The 4,689-nt window shown below is 35.4% G+C and overlaps 1 long non-coding RNA gene across 1 annotated transcript; it reads right to left on the reverse strand.

The window, feature by feature from the left end:
- Window positions 1–267: 267 nt before the first annotated feature.
- On the reverse strand, window positions 268–4,452 carry LOC120073751 (uncharacterized). The gene is made up of 2 exons (XR_005480789.2): window positions 4,058–4,452; window positions 268–863 (listed from the first exon to the last, which is right to left on the reverse strand). It is a non-coding gene; the product is annotated as an uncharacterized LOC120073751 (long non-coding RNA).
- Window positions 4,453–4,689: the final 237 nt, after the last annotated feature.

The raw sequence follows: 4,689 nt of genomic DNA on the forward strand, positions 1-4,689 counted from the left end.
TCACAATTGTTAATAAAAGTTGAAGCGTATAAGTTTTCCCCCAAACTTAAGGGAGGCAATGCCCTCATTGACTAGAGTATGAGAAAGGGTAAAAAACAAGGTAATTATTTGGCTAGGCTCTCCTAACTAGGTTGTTTAAATGTGTGGAAAACTAGCCTAAGGAGGTTTTGCACATAAAGACAAATGATGCTCTTGGTTTTGTACACTTTAGGTTTGACAAGAAGGCAAAGAATGAGATATGCTCTAATTATCATCATCAAGGACTACTTTGTAAAACAAAAGACTAGCATGCTCATTTACTTACATGATCCTTAATATTTTTATTTGGTATTATGTTTCCAAACTCTTTAAGTGAAAGCACTTTAAATCTACCCAACTCTAACCTAAAATCTAAAACAAAGAAAAGAACTATGCACAAATATACTGAAAGCAATAAAAGAGAACTGAGAACTACCCTAATGAGCTTTGGAAACTCCATCATCATATTCATCAGCAGTGGAAAAATAGGATCCTCGAGGCTTGATGTAGCTCATCAGATGGTGGTGGAGGAGTGGTCTTGCTCACTGAAACAGGAACCTTAGGTGGCTATCTTTCTTGACTTCTTTTTCCAAAGTCTGACGTCTACCTACCTTCATATTTCTTATCATGCTCCACCATTCCTTCGAGCATAGATTTTGTGTTGCTTGAGGAGTGGAGGGTGGCCAATAGGCTTTTAGTGGCCCACTCAGATTCTGATGACGTTATTTGAATATTGAGAATTTAGATTGGTGCAGCCGCATCGTTGCCATGATGCGGGTGCATTGCCCTTTTAATTTTTCAAATATTTTCTTTTCACGCCAGCTCCCTTCTGGACTCCTTTTTATCTAAAACACTTGAACTAAATCATTAAAAAGTTCAGGAGACTTCATATACACTTTTAAGTTTTTCTTCGTTTTGAATACCAACTTAATAATTTAGCAATTTTAACTCCTAAGTAGGTCTCCAAGTCGAGGTGTTCCCTATAGTCAGCTTAAATACCTCTTCCTTAGATAAGACCATCCTAAACAGAGTTTTCTCACATATACTACTGGTTGATATTTGGAAACTCTTAAGTTCTCTCTTTGTTTATTTATTTTTTTTGTTTTCTTTTAAATAAAGAAGTTAACTTGTCATAATTTCAGTAGCAAGACGAAGGCATTGTTACTTCATTTTCAGACCATCGACCTATAATGATTACCTTGAATCTCAAGCATTTTTCAAACCAGAAGAGGAAAAGGAATTTCAATTTCGAAGACATGTTAACTCTGAACCCTGATTCTAAAAAGATCATCAAAGATGTGGGTAATTGGGACATACCAAGTTCTATTATTCCTTTAAAGAAAAGCCTAAATAGAAGTTCAAGTTCACTACTCAAATGGGGAAGAGAAACTTATGGTAACCATAAGTCCAGAATAAGCAATTGCATAAGAGTTTTGCAAGCAGCTCATGACAACCCCTTTATTAAAAATTATGATCAAGTCCACCTAATCGAATTTGAGCTGGAAAAACTCCTTGAAGAAGAAGAGATCTACTGGAAACAAAGATCTAGGGAGGATTGGCCTAAGTGTGGGGATAGGAATACAAAATAGTTCCATAAAAAAGCCTTCATAAGAAGGGAAAAAAAAAACACGAAATCAGAGGGATTTTTTCTGAAAATGGCGCCTGGACCGATGATGACAAACAATCCAAGAAACTTTCATGAAGTATTTCAAGATCTTTTTACCTCCTCAGATCCAACTGATAATCAAATCAAGGTGATAACATATCATGTTAAAAGGAAAGTTACTCCTGAGATGAATTCCAAACTGACCTCTGTTTACACTCGAGAGGAGAATGAATTAGCCATAAAACAAATGTTTCCAACTAAAGCACCTGGATCTGATGGGTTTCCTGCCATTTTTTATCAATCTTACTGGGATATCATTAGTCATAAAACCATTGAAAAATGTTAATATGTTCTTAACCATAACAAAGGCTTAGCTTCTTGGAACTCTACCAACGTAGCTCTTATTCCCAAAATTACAAATCCTCAAGAAGTTAGTGATTTTAGACCAATTAGCCTTTGTAGCTTATAAAATTGTGACTAAATCAATTGCAAATAGGCTAAAAATGGTCTTGAGTGACATTATCTCTAAAGACCAATCAACTTTTGTCCCTGGGAGAGTTATTTCTGACAATATAATGATTGGCCATGAATATCTTCACTTCATTAAGAATAAAAAATCAGGGAAAGATGGAGCAATTGCCTTGAAAATCGATTTTAGCAAAGCTTATGACAGACTTGAATGGTCCTTTTTAAAAGCAATGCTAATTCAGCTTGGGTTTGATCCAAATTTTGTATCCTTATCTACTGATGTATCTCTTCTATTCAATTTTCCATCTTAATAAATGGATCCTCATCTGGTTGTTTCTATCCTTCAAGGGGTCTCCGTCAAGGAGATCCTCTTTTTCTTATCTATTTTTATTAGCTACTGAAGGTTTTTCTTCTTTTATGCTTGCTAATCACTCTTTGGATGCCATTTTAGGTGTTTCTATATCTCCTTCAAACCCAGTGATCTCACACCTCTTATTTGCTGACGACAGTCTCATCTTATGCAAAACAACTGAACAAAATTTTACAATTCTTAAGCATATCTTCCTTTGATACGAAGCTGCATCAGGAGCCAAAATCAATTTGTTGAAGTCTGCATTGATGTTCTCCCTGAATATAAACAAGGATAGAAGGCATTTTTTAAGTTGCATTCTTGGTGTTCAACAGGTGGAGATTTTTGGCAACTATCTCAGACTTCGTTCCTCCTTTTCAAATAGCAAAACAAAAGATTTTAAATTCACCGTGGACAGAATTTGGAAGGTGATGCAGGGCTGGAAGTTTTCCTTTTTCTCAATGGCTGGAAAGGAAATTCTTATTAAGAGTGTTGGCCAAGCTATTCCAACGTATAGTACAAGTCTCTTTAAGTTGCCAAAGCACCTATATTCTGAAATCACTAAAATCTTTGCAAGGTTTCTATGGGGTTCTACTTCAAAGGAAAGCCAAATACATTGGATCAAATGGTCTAGGTTGTGTCTCCCAAAGGCATTAGGTGGCTTAAACTTCAGGGATCTAGAAGGTTTAAATTTTGATCACTAAATAGGTTTGGAGGCTTGTTTCAAATCCAAATCTTCTTGTTTCTAAAATCCTCGAAAGTTTATACTTCAAGGATTGCTGTATTTGGAAGCTATAGAAGGAAAAAAGGACTCATTCCTTTGGAAGAGTCTTCTTTGGGGCAGTTCATTATTAAAGGCAGGGCTTAGATTTAGAGTGGCTAATGAAAAATCCATTAAAATGTTTGTGAATCCTTGGATCCCAAGAGAGTTATCTTTTAAGGCAACCTGAATTAGTAACCATTTTAAATCTGATCTAGTTGGGATTTCATTACTCAGTATGGCTCTTGGGATATTGATCGTTTAAAGCTTCCTGTCCCTAAAAATGAAGTGAATATCATAAAAAGAATCCCAATAAATTTGAGATACAGAGACAGACTAATATGGCACTATGATAAATACGGTTCTTATTCAGTTAAATCAGGCTATCAATGGTTCCAACGATCTATCACGTATCGTTGTTCTGAAGCGAAAATATAATGGAAAAAATGTGGAACAATATTTGGAAACTAAAAGGTTCCTTCTAAAAATCAGGGTGATTATGTGGAGAGCTCTTCAAAACATTATCCCTACAAAAGATAACCTATGCAAAAAAGGGATTACCCAAACAACTTTTTGTCCGATGTGTGCAGAGGATTACGAAAATTTAGATCACATCCTTTTCTCTTGTAGGAGAGCAAAATCTTTATAGCCTATGATTATGAATGAAAAGCTCACATTGGAGGATTTTAATGGAAGTTTCACTGATAGATGGAAGGCTATGAATGATTTGTGCACATCCGAAGCTCTGGATTTAATAACCATTACTTGCTGGGCTTTATGGAATGATCGCAACTTTGTCACAAATGGTAATTTGATTTCTCCAGTTGAAATAAGGTGCAATTGGATTAAGGCTTACCTTGAGGAAGTCTCAAATTTCTTTAACAGAAGACAGATGAATGTTACTGCTGCTCCAAGTTCATCCTCGACCTGTTTATGGAAATGGCTTTCTCCTCCTTCGGGTGTTTTTACTCGAAGTGTTGATGGTGCGTGGAAATCAAATTCTTCTACTGGCCTTGGAGATGTAATTCGTGAGATGAATGGTTCTGTGATTTCCACGAAATCTCTTCACATTGAGACTGATTACTCGCCTCCTCTTGCTGAAATTTTAGCAGTGATTGAAGGTCTTCATTTAGCTCACTCATTATAGATCTTTCATATCAGAGTTAATTCAGCTAATCTCTTGTATGAAAAGCAAGTCGTGATGAATGAAATTGGGTGTTGTGTTGATGAGGTTCTTCAGTTGTGTAATCTTTTTGGTTCTATGTGCTTCAACTTTATAAATAGGGATTGTAATATGGTACCTCATTGTATCCCTAACTATGCTAGGGATAACAATTCATGTGAAATTAGGGTGATTGCCTTAAAATTATAAAACAAAACTTGATTATTTTTTTTTTAAAAAAAAGTCTAAAACATAAATATGAAAACTTCGAGTTCAAACATCAAAACTAGAAATTTTAAAACATAATATCCTGAAAACATGAGCGG

Source organism: Benincasa hispida, chromosome 3 (assembly GCF_027475165.1).
Source record: "Benincasa hispida cultivar pf3 chromosome 3, pf3_genome.v1.1, whole genome shotgun sequence".
Lineage (NCBI taxonomy): Eukaryota > Viridiplantae > Streptophyta > Magnoliopsida > Cucurbitales > Cucurbitaceae > Benincasa > Benincasa hispida.